At 37.9% G+C, this 24,427-nt stretch overlaps 1 pseudogene; it reads left to right on the top strand.

Moving 5' to 3' along the window:
* LOC131420322 (protein LEG1 homolog) overlaps nucleotides 1-17,572 on the top strand; it is a 41,428-nt pseudogene extending 23,856 nt beyond the window's left edge.
* The last annotated feature ends 6,855 nt before the right edge of the window (nucleotides 17,573-24,427 follow it).

Below are 24,427 nucleotides of genomic sequence, written 5' to 3'. Positions count from 1 at the left end.
ATGCCTGAAAAGAAAAAAAGAGAAAGGCGATACAAAACTTTGAGCAAGGAGATAAATAGCTAGACACAATCAGATAAATTGCAGCTCTCTATCAGAATAGGTTAGCAAACACTTAATCATAACATCAAAGATTAAGGGAAGGAAAACACCAAAAATAAATATAACCTCATTACTTTAAAAACAAACTCACAACACAAGATGGAGTAAGTTGTGACAATAATAACTTAGAAGGAGAAGAGGAAAGGGATAGAATCAACTTAGTCTAAGGAAATAAGACACCATCAGAAAATGGACTATCTCATCTATGAGATTTTTTATTCAAACCTCATGGTAACCACCAAACAAACAATCAGAACAGAGTCACATATGATAAATAAAGAGAAAACTAAAAGAATCATCATACAGAACTACCAAACTGAATTGGTAGTCCGAAACACACAGGATGAGAAACAGAGGAAATGCAGAACCGGAAAACGAGTAATAAAATCGCAGCATTAAGCCCTCATATATCAATAATCACTCTAAATGTAAAAGGATTGAATTCTCCAATCAAAAGACACAGAGTAGTGGGATAGATTAAAAAACAATCTCCAACAATATGATGCCTCCAGGAAACACATCTCAGCTCTAAAGAGAAACACAGGCTCAGGGTGCAAGGATGGAAGACAATACTCTAAGCTAATGGTAAACGAAAGCAGGTGTTGCCATACTTAGACAAAGTACACTTCAAGATAAAACAAGTAATGAGAGACAAAGAGGGACAATATATAACAATAAAAGGGACACTCCATGAAGAAGACATATCACTTTTAAATATATATGCACCCAACACAGGAGCACGAAAGTACATAAAGCAACTACTGACAAACCTAAAAGGAGACATTAACAACAACACAATAAGAGTAGGGGATCTTAACACCCCACGTACATTGATGGATAGATCACCCAGACAGAAAGTGAATAAGGAAATAGTGGATTTAAATGAAAAACTAGACGAGATGTATGTAACAGATATATATAGAGAGAGCTCCATCCAAACATAGCAGATTACACATTCTTCTCAAGAGTGCATGGAACATTCTCTAGGATAGACCATATGTTGGGAAACAAGGCAAGCCTCTATAACTTTAAGAAGATTGAAATCATAACAAGCATCTTTTCAGACCATAATGCTATGAAACCAGAAATCAACTACAAGAAAAAAACCAGGAAAGTGACAAAGATCTGGAGACTAAACAAGATGCTACTGAACAACCAATGGATCATTGAAGGAATTAAAGGATAAATCAAAAAATATCTGGAGACAAATGAAAATGAAAATACACCATAGCAACTCATATGGGATGCAGCCAAAGCAGTCCTGAGAGGGAAACTCATAGCAATTCAGGCCCACCTTAACAAACAAGAAAAATTCCAAATAAGCAACCTTAAACTAACAGAATCAGAAAAAAACAAAGAAAGTCCAAAGTCACTAGAAGAAGGGAAATAATAAAAAATCAGACCAGAAATAAATGAAATTGAAACCAAAAAAAGAAAAAAAAAGTAGAAAGGATCAATGAAACAGTGGCTCTTTGAGAAGATAAACAAAATTGACAAATCCTTAGCCAGACTCACTAAGAAAAAGAAAAGCCTCAAATAAATAAAATTATAAATGAAAAAGGAGAAATTACAATGGATACCCCAGAAATACAAAGGATTATAAGAAATGCTATTAAAAACTATATGCCAACAAATTGGACAACCTAGAAGAAATGGATAAATTCTTAGACTCACACAACCTCTCAAAACTGAATCAAAAAGAAATAGAGAATCTGAATAGACAAATCACAAGTAAAGAGATTGAAACAGTAATAAAAAACCTCCCAAAAAATAAAAGTCCAGGACCAGGTGGCTTCTCAGGAGAATTTCACCAAACATTCAAAGAATATTTAATACCTATCCTTCTGAAAGTATTCCAAAAAATAGAGGAAGATGGAACACTTCCTAACACATTCTATGAGGCCTAAGTCACCCTGATACCAAAGCCAGACAAGGATAATACAAAGAAAGAAAATTACAGGCCAATATCACTGATGAGCATAGATGCAAAAATCCTCAACAAAATATTGGCAAACCAAAAACAGCAATAGATTAAAAAGATCATACACCATGATCAAATGGGATTTATACCAGGGACACAAGGATGCTTCAACATCCACAAATTAATCAATGTGATACACCACATTAACAAAACGAGGAATAAAAGCCACACAATCATCTCAATAGATGCAGAGAAAGCATTTGACAAGATCCAAGATCCATTTATGATAAAAAAACTCTCAACAAAATGGGTATAGAAGGAAAGCACCTCAACATAATAAAGGTATATATGACAAACCCACAGCCAACATCACAGTCAACAGGGAAAAATTGAAAGCCATTCCTCTGAGAACAGGAACAAGACAAGGGTGCCCACTCTTGCCACTTTTATTCAACATGGTTCTGGAGGTTTTGGACAGAAAAATAAGGTAAGAGAAAGGAATAAAAAGAACCCAAATAGGCAACGAAGAGGTGAAACTCTCACTATTTGCACACAACATGATTTTATATATAGAAAACCCTAAAGAATCCAGTGGAAAATTATTAGAAATAATCAACAACTACAGCAAAGTTGTAGGGTACAAAATCAACTTACAAAACTCAGTTGCATTTCTATACTCTAAAAATGAACTAACAGAAAGAGAAAGCAAGAAGACAATCCCATTTACAATTGCAGCAAAAAGAATAAAATATCTAGGAATAAATTTAACCAAGGAGGTGAAAGACCTATATGATGAAAACTATAAGACATAATTGAGTGAAATCAATGATGACATAAAGAAATGAAAAGATATTCCATGCACATGGATTGGAAGAATCAACATAGTTAAAATGTCCATACTACCTAAAGCAATCTACAGATTCAATGCAATCCCAATCAGAATCCCAATGACATTCTTCACAGAAATAGAACAAAGAATACTAAAATTCATATGGGGCAACAAAAGACCCTGAATAGCCAAAGCAATCCTGAAAAAGAAGAACAAGGCTGGAGGCATCACAATCTCTGACTTTAAAATATACTACTAAGCAATAGTAATTAAAACAGCATGGCACTGATACAAAAACAGACACACAGATCAATGGAACAGAATTGAAAGTCCAGAAATAAAACCTCATATCTATGGGCAACTAATCTTTGACAAAGGAACAAAGAACATACAATGGAGAAAGGAAAGTCTCTTCAATAAACGGTGCTGGGAAAACTGGACAGCCACAAAAGAATGAAAGCAGACCATCTTCTTTTGCCGTACACAAAAATTAACTCAAAATGGATCAAAGACTTGAAGGTAAGACCTGAAACTATAAAACTCCAGAAGAAAATACAGGCAGTACACTGTTTGACATTAGTCATAGAAGGATCTTTTCAAATTCCATGTCTACTCAGACAAGGGAAACAAAAGAGAAAATAAACAAGTGGGACTTCATCAGACTAAAGTACTTCTGCAAGGCAAAGGAAACCAGCATCAAAATGAAAAGATAACCCACCAGCTGGAAGAAAATATTTGCAAATCATATATCTGACAAGAGGTTAACCTCCATAATATATAAAGAACTGACACAACTGAACAACAAAACAACAAACAACCCAATCAAAGAATGGGCAGAGGATATGAACAGACATTTTTCCAAGGAAGATATACAGATGGCTAATAGACACATGAAAAGATGTTCAACATTGCTAATCATCAGAGAAATGCAAGTCAAAACTACACTAAGATAACACCTTACACTCGTTAGAATGGCTATAATCACCAAGACAAAAAATAAGAAATGTTGAAGAGGTTGTGGAGGAAAGGTAACCCTCTTTCACTGCTGGTGGGAACGCAAACTAGTGCAGCTTCTATGGAAAACAGTATGGAGATTCCTCAAAAAATGAAAAATAGAAATACCTTATGATCCAGCGATCCCACAACTGGGTATATATCCAAAGAACTTGAAATCAACAATCCAAAGAGGGTTATGCACCCCTATGTTCACTGCAGCATTATTCACTATAGTCAAGAAGTGGAAGCAATCCAAGTGTCCCTCACCTGATGATTGGATAAAGAATATGTGGTATACATATATACAATGGGATACTACTGCCATTAAAAAAGACAATATCATCCCATTTGCAACAACATAGATTGACCTGGAAGGTGTTATCTTAAGCAAAATAAGCCAGACAGAGAAAGATAAACACCATATGATTTCACTCATGTGTGGAAGATAAAGTAACACACGGACAGAGAGAACAGTTTGGTTGTTACCAGGGGAAAAGGGGTTGGTGGGTGGGCACAAGGGGTGAAGGGGTGCATTTATGTGGTGACTGACAAATAATAATGTACAAGTGAAATTTCACGATGTTATAAACTATTATGACATCAATTAAAAAAAAATAGAAGTATAGACGGGCAGTTTGACAACCTGGCCCAAAGGAAAAATAAAAAATACAACAAATAACAAGGGTTGGCAAGGATGTGGAGAAAAGGGATCCCTTGTGTACTGCTGGTCAGAATGTAAATTAGTGCAACCACTATGGAAAACAGTATGGCGGTTTCTCAAAAAATTAAAAATAGAACTACCATATGATCCAGCAATTCAACTTCTGGGTTTTTATCCAAAAAATGAAAACACTAATTCAAAAAGATATATGCACCTCTGTGTTCACTGCAGCATTATTTACAAAAGCCAAGATATGGAAGCAACCTCAGTGTCCATCGGTAGATGAATGAATAAAGAATGTACATTCATACATACACACACAATAGAATATTACTCAGCCATAAAAAATAAATGAAATCCTCCCATTTCCAATAACATGGATAGATATGAGGGTGTTATACTAAGTGAAATAAGCCAAAAAAAGAAAAATACTATATAATTTCACTTATATATGGAATCTAAAAAAGGCAAAACAAATGAACAAACATAACAAAACAGACTCACAGATAAAGAGAACAAATTGGTGGCTGCCAGAGGGGAGGGTGGTGGAGAGAAGGCAAAATAGGTGAATGGTATAAGAGGTACAAACTTCCAGTCATAAAATAAATAAGTCACGGGGATGTAATGCACAGCATAGGAAATAGTCAACAATATTGTAATAACTTTGTATGAGGACAGATTGCAACTAGTCTTATCAGGCTGATCATTTTGTAATGTAAATAAATGTTGAATCACTATGTTGTATACCTGAAACTGATACAATTTTGTATGTCAACTATACTTCAATAAAAAAAAGAAAGAAATTATCAGAGCCTGAAGTTCTCCTCATGAGGTTTTTAACTATGAATCAATTTCTTTAATAGGTATATTTCTTGGGGCCGGCCCCGTGGCTTAGCAGTTAAGTGCGTGCGTTCCGCTACTGGCGGCCCGAGTTCAGATCCTGGGTGCGCACCGACGCACCACTTGTCCAGCCATGCTGAGGCAGCGTCCCACATACAGCAACTAGAAGGATGTGCAACTGCAACATACAACTATCTACTTTGGGGAGAAAAAGGGGGGGAGGAAGAGGAGAATTGGCAATAGATGTTAGCTCAGGGCCGGTCCTCCTCAGCAAAAAGAGGAGGATTGGCATGGATGTTAGCTCAGGGCTGATCTTCCTCACAAAAAAAAAAAGGTATATTTCTTGAGCGAGCTTTGGTAGCTTGTGTCCATAAAAGAATTTGTCCATTTCACCTAAGCTGTTGAATTTATTGGCATAAAGTCACTAACAATACTCCTTTATTTATTTATTTTTTGGCAAGGAAGATTGTCACTGAGCTAACACCTGTTGCCAATCTTCCTCTTTTTTTGCTTGCGGAAGGCTGTCGCTGAGCTAACATCTGTGCCAATTGTCCTCTATTTTATACGTGGGACGCCGCTATAGCATGGCTTGATGAGCAGTGCACAGGTACATGCCTGGGATCCAAACCCGTGAACCCCAGGCCACGGAAGTGGAGCATGCGAACTCAACCACTATGCCACCGGGCCAGCCCCTAACAACACTCCTTTATTACCTATATAATGTCTGTAGGATCTGCAGTGATGTTTCCTCTTTCATTCCTAATATTGGTAATTTGTGTCTTCTTTTTCTTGATCACTTTGCTTAGAGGTTTGTTAATTTTATTGTTTTCTTAAAGAACCAGCTTCTGGTTTCACTGGTTTTCTGTATTGTCTCTACATTCTATTTCCCTGATTTTTGCTCGTATCTTTAATTTCCCTCCTTTTGCTTATTTTGAATTTCATTAGGCCTTCTTTTTAAAGTTTCTTAAGATGGAAGCTCAGGTCATTATTAATTTTAAACCTTTTTTCCTTTTCTAATATAAACATTTGATTCTATAAATTTCTAAGCATTATTTAGCTGCACCCCACAAATTTTTATATGCTTCACTTTTATTTTATTTAAAGTATTTTCTAATTTCCCCTGTGATTCCTTTTTTGACCCATGGGTTATTCAGAAGTGTGCTGCTGAATTTTCAAACATATGGGAATTTTCCAGTTATTTTGCTGTTACTGATTTTTAGTTTAATTCTGGTGTGGTCAGAGAACACACTCTGTATGACTTCAATCCTTTAAAACTTATTTACACTTGTTTTATGGTCCAGAATATTTGTGAATGTTCCACATGTGCTTGAAAATAATGTGTATTCTACTGTTCCTTGGTAGAATGTCCTATAAATGTCAGTTAGGTTAATTTGGTTAATAGTGTTAAAGTTTTCCATGTCCTTACTGATATTTTGTCTACTTTTTCCATTTCTCTACTGAGAGGGGGAATTGAGCTTTCCAACTATAATTGCAGATTTATCTACTTCTCCTTTCAGTACCATAGTTTTTTTTCTCTTCCATATTGAAGTTCTACATTTAGAATTGTTGTATCCTCTTGGTGAACTGACACCTTGATCATCATAAAATGTTTCTTTTTACCCCAGTAATATTCCTGGTTCTGAAGTGTACTGTCTGATATTAATATAGCCACTTCAGTTTTCTTTGTACTAGTTGGCATATATTAGTATATTGTTTCCATCCCTTCACTTTCAACCTATCTGTATTATTATATTTAAAAACACTGTTATCCTTTTGCTTTATTTGGGTCTTTTTGTTATATCTTCGATTTCTCATTATGCTCTTGTTTTCTGTTATATTTTTCCACATATTTGTAAGATTTATAATAATGTTTTAAGGTTGTCTGCTAATTCTATCATCTCTCTCGTTTTGGATATGTTTCTATGATTGGGCTTTCTCCCTGTTGTGGGTTCCCTGCTTCTTTGCACGCCTGGTACCTTTCAATTGTGAATTATACATTGTTGAGCATTACTCCCATAACAAGCACTGAACCTGGTTCAGGCATGCAGTTAAGTTTCTTGCAGATTGATCCTTTTGAATCTTTGTTTTCAAGGTTTGTAAGGGGGGATCTAGAACAAACTTTACTCTAGAACTAATTTAGTATCAGTTCCTGTCAGCCTCCAGAACCTCCTTCAATACTTCTTGTACTGCAAGTCTGCTGGTGACACATAACTCTGCCTTTTTAAAAAAAAAAAAAAAAAAATTGAAATTGTTCTCCATTTTATCTTCAATTTCTGAAGGATATTTTTGTTGGATACAGAATTTTAGGTTGCCTTTCATTCCCCAACACTTTAAAGATGTCATCTCCCTATCTCCTAGCTTGGATAGTTTTTGATGAGAAGTCATCATTTTTCCTTTCTGCATAATGTGCTACTTTTTCTTCAGTTTGCTTTTAAGATTTTCTTTTTATCTTTGGTTTTCAGCAATTTGAATATAATGTTCAACATAAGTGTGTTCACACTGCTTGTGATGTGCTGAGCTTTCTGGGTCTTTTTTATAGGTTTCCTTCTCTGTTGAGATCTTTTTCTGCATATTATGGCAATCTTTTCCTTTAAATTCTTGAACTTATGTATCTTAGCTTTTAAAATTCTTGTTTGCTACTTCCAAAATCTGTCATCTCTTGATCTGTTTCTATTCACTTTTTTCCTCCTAGGTATGGATCACATTTGCTTCTTCATATATGTGCTAATTTTTTATTATATCTTCAACATTGCAGATACTACACTGAGAGTTTGGATTGTGCTGACTTCCTTTAAAAAGTGTTGAGCTTTGTTTTAGCAGGCAGTTAATTTACTGGAAACTCAGCTTGATTCTGTCCAAGTTTGTTTTAGGATTTGTTAGGGTGGCCCTTCTGAGGTCTCAACAAAATGCTGGGAAGTTCCACAAGGTGTCCCTACTCTGGCATATCAGGACTCAAATGTCTCCCAGCATTATGCAACCTCTAGAATCTCCATTCAGCTCACAGTCCCACTCTTCTACCCCGGTAGTTGCTCTCTACTAGCCCTCACTGAATCTCATGCTGGACACATGTAGCTTAATATACGGCCAAAGACTCAAAGGTTTCTTAGGCAGATTTCTGGTGCCCCATCTCTGCACAGCAACCCCACTCCTGTACCCTGCCCCACAATTTATAGCCACCCCAGCAAACCCAAACTTCTACCTTTATTTCCTCTGCCTAGTGATACCACTGTTCTCTGCTGCGTTTGTATTCCATGTACCGAAGTTTACAAAACATCCCCAGCCAGTAAGCTAGAATGAATATGTAGTCACCTCATATATTTCTCTTTTCTCAAAGATCATAGCCCTGTGCCATCTGTTGTCCAATGCCTGAGAACAGTTGTTTCAAATATTTTTTCCAGTTTATAGTTGTTTCATCTTGGGAGCACAAGTATGATACTCATTCATCTGCAACGAAAATCACAAGTCCTGGATTCTGCTTTTCTTAATCATAAAATACCTTTTCTTGGTCTTTGAATAACTTTTTGGCATACATTTAACTTTGATATTAATTCATCAAATTGTTCAACAAATATTTATTAAGCACTTTGTAGCTTTCATGTATCATTTTGGTTTGAAAATGACAGACACTTTTTTCCTTTGGAGCACAGAAGACAGACAGTTTAAACAAAAAAGTAGAGAAAGGTGCATTAAACATCATCATACGAGAAGTACGTGGTGCTTTGGAAGCACAAAGTAGGAGCATCTAACCTATGCAGGAGAGTTCTGGGAAGGTTTTCTAAAGGAAGTGAATGTTTAAATTGAGACCTGAAAGATGAGCAAGAGCTAGCCAGATGAAAAGATCTGAGTCATTGAACGGCTAAAGTAATTTCAGAATGTTTGGTGCAGAAAGTAGGGAAATGGGGAGTGATGACAGAAAATGGTTCCAGTAATTAACCTTCTGAAACATGTTAAACGTTTTGGACTTAAGGCAATGGAAAGCCACTAAAGGGTTTAATTCAAGGGAAAAGCATGCAGTAGACATGCATTTTAGAAGAATCATTTTGTTTTTAGGGTAAAGAGACTGGACTGAGGCAAGACAAGAAGAAGGGAGTAATCCAGGAGAAATAGGAAGACAGCCTAGATAAGAACTTTAGCATTGAGGATGGAGGTAAAGAAGGAGAAGTTGCTGGACTGGTTGCTCACAGAAGTAGTCTCTTAGGATATAGACATCTCAGTGAGGAGGTGGCCAGATTGATATTTAGCTTTGAAAGCCCAGGGACTTGATTCTATCATTTCATCCCAAGGAAAGCAGCTGCTAAAGTTTTAATCCACAGTAGTTAAACAAAGGAGTTACGTATCTCTCTACCAGAAAACGAGTTAATTTGTTTACAATGTGCCTGACTAGCAGGCCAAACACACATATTTGTTCTCCACAGCATCTACTTTTCTGGGACTTAGCTACCCGGCAAGCACCAAATTAGTAAATAGAATTCAAGCAAAGGATATCTTGTAGCATTTCAATCACAATATTGTTGTTGAGGCTCTTACTGAGGAAAAATCACTTCAAAAAGGATAATTTAGATTGAGTTAATTTATTAAGGCAGAGAAATATATATTACACTTTAGAACAATTTCTATCCAAAAGAATAAAGCAATAAAAAATAAAATAAGCCCTTCCCTTTCCAAGCCATCTAGTTGTAAAACCATTACACGGGGCAGAAGAAGGTACATGTTCATGCTAGCTGGAGGTGGCGGGACATGGTAGCTCAGACTAGAGCAGGATAACTGAGCTTAAGTAGGCTAGGAGGGTATCAACATGGGGAGACAGTTTGGCTCAGGATTTCAAGAGCCCAAGGATGTCAGAGTTCAGGGAGGATGGAAAGGGCATCTGTGAGTAGGGATGACCTAGCTGAGGAGAAGGAGGGTGTTCACACTGGGGGAAGGCATAATGTGGGGATTCAGAGCCCAACAGTGCTGAGGAGTGAATTCACATGAGGGAGAAGTCTGCTGGGGGAATTCAGATCCTAGATTAGAGATGGCATCCCTACAAGAGGCCACCTGGTAAAGAGATGGGGGCTGGCCCAGTGGCATAGTGGTTAAGTTCACATGCTCCGTTTTGGCAGCCCGGGGTTCACAGGTTCAAATCCCGGGTGTGGACTAACACACTGCTCATCAACCCATGCTGTGGCGGTGTCTCACACACAAAATAGAGGAAGACGGGCACAGATATTAGCTCAGAGCCAATCTTTCTCAGCAAAAAAGAGGAAGACTGGCAACAGATGTTAGCTCAGGGCCAATCTTCCTCACCCACCTACCCCCAAAAAAATAGTATCAGAGGCAGAGAAGGGTAAGTTGTACATGGGTGGGGAATGGGGAAGTGATCTAGAATGGGAATTCAGAGCCCAGACAGAATGGGAAAACATCCATGTGAGGGTGCCAGTACGAGGAATTAGAGCCAAGCAGGGTGAGGAGGGCTTGCACATGAGGGTGGAGCCAGTCCAGCATAGGGTGCTGGAGCCCTAGTGCAGTGAGAGAGATTGATCAAATAGGTAAATATATTAAGAACATAATCAATTCCTTGCTTCCCAGTCTTTTCACTTTATTTACCAGCCAAACTCCTAACCTTGATTAAATCCAACTTTCCAACTTACTCGGTGCTTGCCATTGAACAGTTGAACAAGACTGAAGAAACATAACCATGACTGGTTTCCCTATAAATTTTCACCCAAAACCTCAAGTGACCCCCCTGACACTGTTTTGTAACCCTATAACACTTCCCTAATCAACTTACTCTCTGAGATAAAAACTACTTTCCTAGCCTCGATCAATCCCTTCTCCCACCCTCAACCAATGATTTCACTTCTTTTTTCCACTGAGAATATAGGAACAATCGAAAGAGAACTTAGTCATTCTCTCACCACTACATTTACCAATTAGATACTCTGCCTGCATCCTCTTAAAATGGATAAACAGTGTGTGCTCCTGTTAATTCCTCCAGATAGAGCCTATCTCTTCTTGCCCACTCAGGGATTTTACTCTGCAATTATCCCCTCTTCTGTATCAATTTTTCCTTCTATTCAGGGTCATTCCTACCAGTCTATAAATGTCCTAGTATCTCTCACTTTTAAAAACACAACATATGGGAGCAATATGGGATAAAGAAACAGCCGAGGAAATAAGCATCCAGGTAATTTACAGTAACATGGAAACATCCAAAAAATAAAAAAATAACAAAACAAAAACAATATCCAACAAAACTCTCTTTGATCCTGCAAACATTTTCAGCTACTACACTCTCTCTTTTATAGCAAAACTCATAAAACAATTCAGTGTTTCACTTCACTTAGCTACTGTTTTCTCAGATTACTAACACTGGTTTTGTCAAGATCACCAATGGCTTCCACATAGCCAAGCCCTCCTCCTACTTGAGCTATCAATATATTTGACACAGTTGATGACTCCTTTCTTCTCGTAACACCTTACTCTCTTGTCTTTCCCAGTTTTCCTTATTTTATTAGTTGTCCTTTTAGCATCTTTTGCTGGCTCCTCCTCTACGTTCCTATTTCTAAGTGCTAATGCGATCTAGGTTTAGATGTTGGATCTCTTCTCTATATTCACTCCCTATGTAATCCCATCAGGCTTTAAAACTAACTATATACAACTAACATCAATGATTTTTAATTTTCTTTCTCTAGCTCAAACCTCTCCCCTGGACATACTTCTCTTTGCCTACTGGATATCTCCTTTGCGTATCTAACAGATATCCCAAATTTACGTGTTTAAATGAGAGCCACTCAAACCTTTTCCAGAGTTTCTCCATTACAATAAATGACAACACTATTTTATCTACTTGGTCAAGTCAAAAATCTTGGAGTTATGCTTGATGCTTCTACTTCTCTCGTACGCCATTATCCAAACTGTTAGCTAACCTGTTGGTCCTACTTTTAAAATATATCCCAAATCTAAGCATTTCTCACCATTTCTATCACTACCACCTTAAACAAACCACCAATATTTCTCACCTGGATTATCACAAAATCCCCTTTATTAGTCTCTGCCCTTCTACCTTTGCGATCAACAGACAGTCTTCTCTCAGCAGCCAGACTGATCACTTTAAAATATAGATCACGCCCTTTTCCTGCTTAAAATCCTCCAATAGATTCTTATTTAAATAAGAATACCATCCAAGGTCCTACAGGATCTAGTCCATTCTCTCTCTCTGACAATTTTCTACCAGTCTTCCCCCCCCCCCCCCCCCCCCCCGCCATTTTGCTCCTCCTTGTGGTTCCTTGAACACACCCAGCATTATCTTACCTCAGGAATTTTGCATTTAGTATTAACACTGCCTGCAACGTTCTTTCCCCAGATCTTGAATGACTCACTCCTTCTTGAATGAATGAATATTTAAAAGATAACTCTGGCTGCTGTGTGAAAAAGAGAGAACTTTTCATGACTACTAGAACAGTTCAAAAGGAAGAAGATGGTGGCTTGGACCAGGAAAGGAGCAGTGAAAATAGAATGAAGGACAAATTCTGGACATATTTTAGAAGAGTAGCTAAGAAGTGCTCATGAATTGGAGAGAGGGTGAGATGAAGGAGTCAATCAAAGGATGTTCTAGCACGAGCAAATGTTTGGATGATGACATCATTTATTAAACTGGAAAGTACTGAAGTAGTCAACAGGCTTGAGAATGTGAGAGGGATGCGGGGTACAGGGAACCAAGAGTTCTGTTTTGAACATGTTAAATTTGAGATGCCAGTAAATATTCAAACAGCTGGACATACACGTCTAAAGTTTAGGAAAGAAGTTAGAGTTAAATATATAAATTTGGAAGTCATCAACATATAACCAGTAATTAAAGCCATGAGACTGTGGGAGATCAAGATTTGGCCACTCTTAAATATCTCTCTTTACCTTGATTGTTGTCTCTGAGGACATTTGACCTCCCCCACTAACTGCCTAAAGAATTTGACATAGTAACTCCTTCCTGGAACAGATCTTCTATCTGATGGCTGTAATATAACGTAAAATAGATGTTACAATAGAAAAGGCACCAACAAGCCTATCTTATCTGAAGTTCTGTCTCTCTGGCCACATTCTCTGGATGGCCCTGCAAGGAGTTGCCAGAAAAACATTTACATTTATAAGGGAAATCTCCATTTGTAAAGGTATCTCCCTCTCTGTATTGGGAAGAGGGGGGATGACCTTATTTCTAGAAACTTATCAATGTGGAAGGTGAGGCCTTAAATCTACATAATAACTTTACTCTTGTTTACTGTGCTTTAGTGGTAATCTCCTGTAACTCACTCCCCCCCCCACCAACATCCTCCTTTGTCATTGGCTGAACATGGTTTTTAAGACGAGAATTTCTGCTATTGTGTTGAGAAACGCAGTGTCCCTGGTTTCTCCCATGTATACATGTTATTAAACTTGGTATTATTTTCTCCTGCTAACCCGTCTTGTTAATTATTTGGCCAGCCATAAGAACCTTAAGGGAAAGGGCAGAGGGAGATTCTCCCTCTTCCCCCATAAGATTCAATGAGATTACCCAAGAAAAGTTGGACAAAAGTAGACTCAGCAAAGGAGACTAAGGTGCTGCCAGTGAAAAATGAGGTATGAGATTACAGTGTCATGGAAGCCAAGAGAGCAATGTTATTTAAAAAGGGAATAACCAACTATATCAAATCTGCTGAGAAGTAACAGAATTAGAAAATGACCACTTTATCTGGCAACACGGAGATTACTGGTGACCTTGCAAGGGCAGTTTTTTGAGGGAAAAAAAAGAAACTCTGAACAGAGTAGGCTAAGGAAAAAAATGGGAAGCAGAGTGAAGACAAGGAGTACATACAACTCCTGTGAATTTTGCTATCAACTAGCACAAAGAGATAGTAGCCAGAGGGTGATATGGAGTAAAAGGAGAGTTTTTTTGTTTGTTTTGTCTGTAGACTGGAGCTACCAGAGCATGTTTATATGCTTATGTGAATGATTCTATAAAGAGGGAGAAACTGCTAATGCAGGAGCAAGAGGAAACAATGGAAAAGCAAAATGCTTGAGCTAACAAAAGGGACTGACCGGATCCAGCCTCCAAGAGGAGTTGGTTGATCTTTAGATGAAACAATAAACAATGTACCCTTAATACAGGAGGGAAAACAGATAGTATGGGTACATATGCAGGGTAGTTTGGTAGATGTCATGATCAGAAAATAAGGGACTTTTCATCTGATTCCTCCTATGTTCTCAATGAAGTACAAGGCAAGATCATCAATTGAGGAGAGCAGATTGTAGGTTTAAGGAGAGAGAAGGTGTGAAATAGTCATTGTAGACAGAGCTCAGTAAATGTACTAAATGATTTTACTCTTTCTAAGTGGAAAATTAATAAACACTTTCATAATCACAGTTATATTCAGTTATATAAAAGCAGAAACAACTTAAATGACCATCAACAGGGAATTAATTAAATAAACTATAGAATATAAACTCAAAGGAATACTATATAGCAATTAAAAATAATTAAATAAAAGTGTAAATATATATATATTAACATACTGCAGTATGTTACTAAATAAATATTTGATTGTACAAGGGTATAAAATTCTATTGATGTGTTAAAATATTTATGTGAGAGTATTTATATCCACACAGATATGTTTTTTATAAACAGAAAAAAAACTGAAAGAAATATACAATGAACTCTTAAGTGGAGGGTGGGAGGGTACTGAATTATGAAAGGCATATGACCTCATTATAGATATATGAAACAAGAAAAACCTATAGGCCAAAATATGTATAGAACATTCTATCTACTTCACACACATTAACAGTATAAACACCATAATTCAAGCAAAGACTCATACACAAAGACTTTCATCACAGTACACTTTAATGTGCCATGGTACATAATGATGAAAAACATGGTCATTCTAATGAAAAACTAAAAGCAATACAAATGTTAAGAAAACTGTGCAATTATTAAAAATGTTCATAAAAGGTCATATATTTTAAGTGCGAAATATTTCAGACATACAAAAAAAAAAGATTAAAAGAAGCACCCATGTACCAATCACCTAGATTAAGTAATATAGTTTTTTAATGACATGGGACTTATGATAATGTTAAGCGGAAAAAACCCTCAGAATACAAAATTAAGAGTATGACTTCAGCTATGTAAGACAGTATGTAAAGAAGAAAATACATGAAAAAGTCTACAATGGTTGTCACTGGCTGCTAAGACTTTCATATTTCTTTATATTTTTCCCCTGCCAGGTTTTCTACAATAAGCTATTAGCACTTTATAATTATAAAAATTTTACCTTAAAAATACCAAATTTTACTAGCAGCATTACCTTGGGATCATGAACAAAAGTATTTCCTTTGGTTCCAGGAGGGAAATCTCCAGTACAAATATATTTTAGACATTCAATAACGGTCTAAAAAAATAGAAAGTTATATTATTTAGGTATGAGAGAACCAGAAGTTTATTATAAAAAGTTAATTCATTATAAAAATATTATCTACCATAGAGACTATAAAAGATATGATCAGATAAAATTTCACATTACAAAACCTGTAATGTAGATATGATTAAGTATTAAAAAAATTCTCCACTTCCAATTAAAACCCTTTAAACTAACTTAATAACAATGGCTAATGTAAAACATGGCAACCATAGTTGATAACACTGTACTGTATAAGTGAAACTTGCGGAGAGTAGAACTTAAATGTTCTCAGCAAAAAAAAAAAAAAAGATAAATGTGAGGTGATGGATGTGTTAATTAACTAGATGGAGGAATCCTTTTACAATGTATACATATATCTAATCACCACGACGTATACTTTAAATATCTTACAATTTTATATGTCAATTATACCTCAACAAAGCTGAAATTTTTGAAAAAGTAAAGGAAAAAAACAAACCAAAACTCAACGGCTTGGACCGGCCCCATGGTTTAGCGGTTAAGTGCACACGCTCTGCTGCTTGGGGGCCCGGGGTTCGGATCCGGGTGCGCACCAATGCACCGCTTCTCCGGCCATGCTGAGGCCGCGTCCCACATACAGCAACTAGAAGGATGTGCAGCTATGACATACACTATCTACTGGGGCTTTGGGGGGAATAAATAAATAAATAAATAAAATTATAAAAAAAAAAAAAACCCCCAACGGCTAATAGTTACACCGACTTTACTATACGCCAGGTATTGCACTAATCACTTTTACATACATTATCCACTTAATTCTCAATTAATCCTAGGCGGTAGAAACTCTTTTCATCTCCATTTTATAAATGAGAAAACTAAGGCACAGCGCATTTAGGTCGCTCTTGCCCAGTCACACAGCTAATAAGGGGTGAAGCAAAAAATTTGTATTCTGGCAGCTCGTACTCATAAACACCAATCTCCCTTCCAGTAGAGCACTTCATACAATGGTAGGTACATGACAGGCACTCAATAAATAACACTTTTACATAAACAAAAGCAGACAAGAGTCTGGCATTCAACTGCCAACACTAAACCTAATCTCTTTCTCCATGCCTCATTTACTCTTCTCCCTGTTACCCAGACAGTGCCTTGCTTTTTCTCAAGCCACCCTTTCAGACCACACATCCTCTTGGCTATACTTTTCCCGTAACTGCATGCCATTCCAGGGCCCAACTCAAATTTCTAAGTCTTCCCAGGGCTTTAAAAAGTCACAGTTCTAAGTTGTGCTCCAATCTTCTATTTTGACTAAGTAAGAGCATCCTAAGAACAAAATAGCTTTCCCATTTAACTACGCCCCACTGCATCATTTAGTTTCATTCTAAAATCAAGTCATTTATTTCCCATCTATTCTGCTTAGACAGTCGGCATACTTAGAAACTCTTCTTAGACAGTCACATGTTTATCATATTTTATAACTACTTAAGAAAGTCCTGTATGGGACAACTACCAGGAGGCGCTATGCTTTGGGAGCAAGGAGTGTTAAAACACATCAGCGCCGACACAAAGGTTTCCGGGAGGACTGTGAGCTCGCTGAGCGGGCGCGGCCTAGCTCCCGCTCTCAAGTGAACCTTGTCCACTGGACAGGCCTGGACACCCTCACGAGGCCGGGTTCAGGCGACCCCTCCAGTCGCTGTGGCCTGGACCCCGGGGCCGGGAGTCTCCCGGGGCCCCAGGAGCGGAACCACAGGCACGCCTCTCGTCCTAATCGGAGTTCTGAACTCTCCGGATATTTTATTTTCCAGATTCGTAAGATGTGGCGACCCGTACACTGAAGGCGGCTACTCAGAAGACTTACCATCTTCCCTGCCCTATGGGGGAAACCAAAATTGTGAGGGGGCGGAGGAAAGTGATAATTTGCTTATCTTTGTCCTCTATTCCGGAACTCCGCACGCCCAGAACGCTCATCTTTTCGACCCCGGACATGTTTGCAAATGCTTCTTTCCTCAGCATCAGGGGCCCGGAGCCCGCGGCCCACCAAGGGTCGCAGGGAGGCCGGAGCAGGGCGAGCGCGGGCGCCGAGGACCCGCGAGTGTCGGGCTCGGGAGGCTCCAGGCGGGAGCGAGGGCTCTGGGGGAACCCTTCCTTCCACACCGACCAGCTTCCTTCCCGGCGGGCGGGCGAGAACGGGGGTGGGGGCGGCCCGGGGCTGCCCCCGGGAAGACACGAAGACAGGCCCAGAGACCCCCGACCGTGCGCACCACGAAGTCCCGCCTCGGCTGCCCCGAGGGTCACGCGGGTCGTTACGGCCTGCGCGCATTTACACCGCAAGCGCGGGGCACGCCGGGAAGGGAGAGGCCCGCGGTGCGCGCGCAGCTCTCGCTGCCGGGAGCAGTGCCGCTCAGCGTTGGCTGCGGGGCCGCTTGAGGTTGAGCGCTGACTTCCGGCTCCTCGCTGCGGGGCCGGGCAGCGCCGGGAGGCACTGACTGGAAGGGTCGGCGAAGGCTTGTGACGGACAGCGGGTCTCGAAGTGTGATCCCGGGACTCCTGGAATGGAAAGGGAGAGCAGTGTCAGCTAATATCAAAACTATTTTTCTAACCACACTACGAAATTATGTGCCCTTTTCACTCCCTCGCTCCCTAATGTCCAGTGTTTTCCGGTGATCGCATGACGTGCGTTGACGCCATTGCAATGATGGTTAATGGAATTTGTGCTTGTACATTCCAGTGGTCTAAAAAAAGCTCAATTTTAATTTCTAATTGAGTAAGTATTGATAGTTATAACTTGCATAAAAGCCCTTTGGAGTCCTCAGTAATTTTTAAGAGTAGAGAGATGGTCAAGACCAAAAGTTGGGGAACTGCTGTTGTAGACCAAAAGCCAGATACTGTTATAAAACTATAAAATGTTATGAAAATATGATGTGAAGAAAATCCACTCCTTTAAGTATCGCCACGAGATAGGAATAGACACCTTTAAAATAAGAGAAAGATTCAATTATGCAAGATGAGTAATAAGAGATCCACTGTGTACCATAGTGCCTATAGTTAACAGTACTGTATTGTATCTGGTACTTAAAAATTTGCTAAGAGGGTAGATCTTGTGTTAACTATTCTTATCACAAAAAAATAAAAAGGATGAGAGGAAAATTTTGGAGGTGATGGATATGCCAATGGCACTGATTATGGTGATGGTTTCACTGGTGTATACTCATCTCCAAAGTCATCAGGTTGTGTACATTAAGTCTGTACATCTTTTTGTATATCAAAAAAAAAAAGTAAAATGACAGAGAAATTACGTTTCTCAAAAATGACTGAGAATATTGCTTTTTGGAAACCAACTTAGTGGAGGGATAGCACATACAAGGACCTATAGGAAAAATTACAGAACAGTAGTGGAAGAAATTAAAATAAAAACAAACAAAAATTTTGGATTACTGAGATAGAAAAATGTAGGAAATGCTCTCCAATCACACAATCCTAAGACAATCATTTACAGAACTTAATATATAACCTAAAAAATTTTATATGTCAAAGGATGCAAGTGGGGAAGGCCAGTGAGTAGTCTCTTACTGTTTGAAAACGTGAGTCAGTTATTACAATACATATTTTAAATCCAATGGAACAAAACATATTGGATTTATACGGTAATGCTTTATCTGACAAATGAAATGTAATAAAACAATGGGGAAAGATTAAAGCCCATTTTGTAAAGTCAGGTTTATTGAAACATAATTTACATACTATAAAATTCACCCTTTTCCGGAGTACAGTTCCATGAGTTTTGACAAATGTAAACAGTTGTGTAACCACCAAGACCATTTTTTTTCCCACCACCACTATTTAAATAAATGCTTTGATCCTTGGATTATCAGTAGAGAAAAAAATGCAAATCTATACATTATTTTACTTACCATTCTAAATTCTGGGTAGAGGAAGATCTAGGTATTTCTGAAAGCAGTAAAAGAGCAGCCCAGAAATGTAATTACTCCCACTTCTAACAGAGAATTTTATGACTCAAGTTAACACAAGAAATTAGCAATGACTAATACAACCAGATGTTATATATCTCCTGCGGTGATCTTAATATGAAGTACCGAAGGTTATCTGTTACGCAGTTTGGTTTAAAAGAAAATGTTTAACTTGAATCTAATCATGCCTTTACATTTAACTTTCAGTTCACAGGAATTAAGAATTAAGCTAATAATACCACAAGGATGGAAAAGGCAAATCTGGAAGGTGGGATGTGTTACAAGACACTGGCCCAAGATCTCAGATCAGTGTCATTAAAACAAGGACTGATGTCAGGCTGGCCTGGTGGCATAGTGTTTTAAGTTTGTGCTCCGCTTTGGTGGCCTGGGGATCGCTGTTCTGCATCCCGGGTGCGGACCTACTCACCGCTCATCAAGCCATGCTAAGATGGTATCCTGCATAGAAGAACTGGAAGGATCTACAACTAGGATATACAACTATGTACTGGGGCTTTAGGGAGAAAAAAGAAAAAAAAAAGAGGCAGATTGGCAACAGATGTTAGCTCAAGGCCAATCTTCCTCAAAAAAAAAAAAAAAGGTATATAAAACAACAAGGACCGTTGTAGATTCTAAAAGACTTTTTTTAAGAAAAGGACTGCTGCAAATTAAGAGATTTGAGTCACGTCATCCAGATGCAACACATAGTCCTGGATTGGATCCTGGTTTGGACATAGAGATGTGAAGGGAATTTTGGGCATGCATGGGGAAATTGGAATGTAGACTGGAAATTAAATGCTAAAAAAATAATTCTTGTTAATTTCAGTATATTAGGTGTGATAATATTTTGCTGTCTAAGAAAATGATCCCTTTTTTGAGGTACATATGAGAGTGTTAATGATAGAACGTCATGTTTTCTGTAATTTAAAATACTTCAGAAAAAAATAACAAGTGGAAGGGAAAAAATGGACGTGACAAGGTAACCAGATTCCATTGCAGAAATTTTCAACTTTGTAACAAGAGGAAAGTATAAAACTAAGATAACAACTCTAGGAGGGGGTGGAAAAGATATGCAATAAAAATGATTAATTCCTAAAATAGAAAGAACAAAAAAGGCAAATCAGTCCAGTTCTCAGTTTTCGGTAAACTACTGCTGAAAAATGTTTGCTTTTGCTTATATCATAATTAATGAAATGGAAAATAAAACTACTATGAGATACTATCTTATACCTATTAGTGAATCTCTTTATTCTTATAGTACTTTCTGACATACATTCTATCTTTTTCTGATACTGATGTTGGTATATCAGCTTTCTTTTGATAGTATTTGTCCAATATATCTTTCTACCCTTTGATTTTCAACCTTTTTGTGTCATTTTGCATGAAATGTATTTCTTGAAAATAGCTGATTGATGATTTTTGATACAATTTTATAGTTTCTTCCTTTTGATAGATGAGTTTAATCTGTTTTTGATTATACTGTGATTCCTGATAAACTTGGACATATTTCTCATGTCTTTTTCTGTGCTTTTTCTTTGCTTCTTTTTCTCCTTTCCTGGGCTCTGGATTGATTGAGCTTCCTTTATTTCCTTGTTTTATTCTACTGGTTTGGAAGTTATACATTCTATTTCTGTTTTTAGTGGTTACTCTTAGTTTTTTCACATGCCTATTTTGAAGTCTAAAGTTATCTTTAGCATCCTTCCAAACAGTACAAGAACCGTAAAATCACCAACCAACTCTGATCCCTCCTTCCATCTTCCACATTACTGTTTAGTATTTTTCTTCCTCATTGTTTTGAAATCCCCTAAATAAGTATTTTTTTAGCCAGCAATATTTATTTAGGTTTACTATCCTATTTATCAATCCCTTTGATTACCACTGCTTCTTGCATCACACCTTGCTTTGGGATTGATTTCACTCATTACATTAGCAAAACTATTAAACCCGAGTGCTAAAGAAGCTTCAGGGAAAGAAATCTATCCCACATGTCAGGATTAAACAAAGTTGTTTTTGTGAAAGTGCTTTATAAGTTATAAAACACTGTAAAAATATGATTTATTTTTTGTGCGTTGAATATTTTCAGAGGAGTGATCTGGTAAAATGTAACAAAGGCTATAAAAATGATCACACAAGTTCCTTAGCATAAGGAAATATTTTTTTAAATTGTACAAAGAGCTTTCTAGTAGCATTGTTTATAATTGTGGAATACTGGAAACAACCCAAATGGGAAAGTAAATGGTGGCACATCAATTTCATCTAGTAGCAGGTAACCCCTTTAACATAATAAGTAGATATATAAAAGAGAAGTATTAATAAGCAAAAAGATAAACACAAATGGTAAATATTCATTGATCACAACTCTGTCTCTGTGTTAGTAAAGATTGGAAGAGGTCATCAGAAAACTGATAGGGTGCTATGCCAAGGGGAAGTTCTGTGTTTATTTTCCTATAATGTTATTTATTCAATAAAAACCAATATTTTAAAGATGTGCTTGGGGATTGAAAGGATGAAAGTTAAAATAGGATCAAGAAGAGAGAGATGCTATCATTTTACATTTAGTCATTGTGACAAATTTGTGGCGTAATGCCCAGTTGATTGATTAGAATCAGTTCATAGAAAAGTCATTTGACCTTGAATGACTACACAGTTAGTAAAAACCACAGTTATCAGTTTTTAAAAACTTGTTGCCAGTTTGTAAGCCACTATAGAGATAAAGGTTTTAGGGCAAAAAGATGGATGTTACCCACTAGTATAACTTTTCAACACTATTCAAAGTCCTTTTTCTAAATTATATAATTACTAATAATTCTTAAATATTCTGAATACTGATTGCTAATTTTGTTCTATTCTCCTAAAATAATGTGGGTTTTTAAATATGCCATAGTTGGGGGGCCGGCCCCGTGGCTTAGAGGTTGGGTGCACACGCTCAGCTACCGGCGGCCCAGGTTCGGATCTGGGCACACACTGACCCACCACTTGTCGGCCATGCTGAGGCCGCGTCCCACATACAGCAACTAGAGGGATGTGCAACTGTGACATACAACAATCTACTGGGGCTTTGGGGAGAAAACGGGGGGGGAAAAAGAGGAGGATTGGCATGGATGTTAGCTCAGGGCTGATCATCCTCAACAAAAAACAAAAAAAATGCCATAGTAGTTCATATTGGCTTGGTATCCATAGCTGAGCCTTAAAGCTTTTCTCTATCTTTTTTTCCACGAGTCCTGCCAAAGTTGTGCCTATTATGTACTTCAGGCTCCCAGCCCCAAGGAAGAGACTTCCCGAGTTTCCACAGTATAAACATTAATTTGTTCAACTAATACAGCCAAGTGCCTGCTTATTCACTCAGTTATTTATTCAACAAACATTAATTGAGTGCCTACAATAGTCTAGTCCTCAAGGATAAAGAGTTCAATTAAATAAAATCCTTATTCTCAAGGAGCTCACAGTCTAGTGTGAAGTAAAAAAGGTCTCCAGTGCATGATATTTATGGAATACACAGTCTTTTTAATAATAATAGTAAAAACAATAAAACTTGTTTTTTTATTGCAACACTTTTTGTTGAAACTTTATGAAAACTTTTCAACTTGCAACGTTATTTTTAGTAAACTTTTTATTTTAAATAAGTTTAGATTTGCAGAAAAGTTACAAGAATATTATAGAGAGTTCCTGTGTACCCTGCACTCAGTTTCCTCTATTGTTCACGCTACTGTGTTACATTTGTCACAGCTGAGGAACCAACATTGGCGTATTACTAGACTCCACGTTTTGTTGGGGGGAGGGGGGAGTTCCTTAGGTTTACCTACTGTCTTTCTTCTGTTCCTGGATTTTATCCAGGACACCACATTACATTTGGTCATCATGTCTCCTTAGACTCCTCTGGGCTGTGACAGTTTCTCAGACTTTGCCTGCTTTTGATGACCTTAACAGTTTTAAGGAGTACTGGTCAGGTATTTTGTCCTCAGTTTGGGTATGTGATGTTTCTCTCATGGTTAGACAGAGGTTATGGGTTTTGAGGAGTAAGATCACAGAGATAAAATGCTGTTTTCATCACATCATATTAAGGGTACATGCTATTAACATGACTTATCCCTGTTGATGTTGACCTTGATCACCTGGCTGAGGTTTACCAGGTTTCTCCATTGCAAAGTTACTCCTCTTATAATCTCCTTTCTTTTTTTTTTGTTTTTGTGAGGAAGATCAGCCCTGAGCTAACATCCATGCCAATCCTCTTCTTTTTGCTGAGGAAGACCGGCTCTGAGCTAACATCTGTTGCTAATCCTCCTTCTTTTTTTTTTCCCCATTTTTCTCCCCAAAGCCCCAGTAGATAGTTGTATGTCATAGTTGCACATCCTGCTAGTTGCTGTATGTGGGACGCGGCCTCAGCATGGCCCCACAAGCGGTGCGTGGGTGCACACCCGGGATCCGAACCCGGGCCACCAGCAGTGGAGTGCACGCACTTAACTGCTAAGCCATGGGGCTGGCCCCTATAATCTCCTTTCTATACTGTACTTTGCTATGAAGTCACTGTGTATCCCACAGATACATGGGGTTGTGCTCCACTTCCTTGAGGGTGGAATATCTACAAAATTACTTGGAATTCCTCTGCCCAGGAGATTAAAATTGTTAACTTTTGTTTGGAGTTTAACATTGATAAAGTTTTTTCAAATACATTATTGTATGGCCCTTGCTCTGAGATAGTTTGCAGTCAGGTCGGGGAGATCAGAC

The sequence above is a fragment of the Diceros bicornis genome, chromosome 23, assembly GCF_020826845.1.
Source record: "Diceros bicornis minor isolate mBicDic1 chromosome 23, mDicBic1.mat.cur, whole genome shotgun sequence".
NCBI lineage: Eukaryota > Metazoa > Chordata > Mammalia > Perissodactyla > Rhinocerotidae > Diceros > Diceros bicornis.
This window is presented reverse-complemented; position numbering and strand designations above follow the sequence as displayed.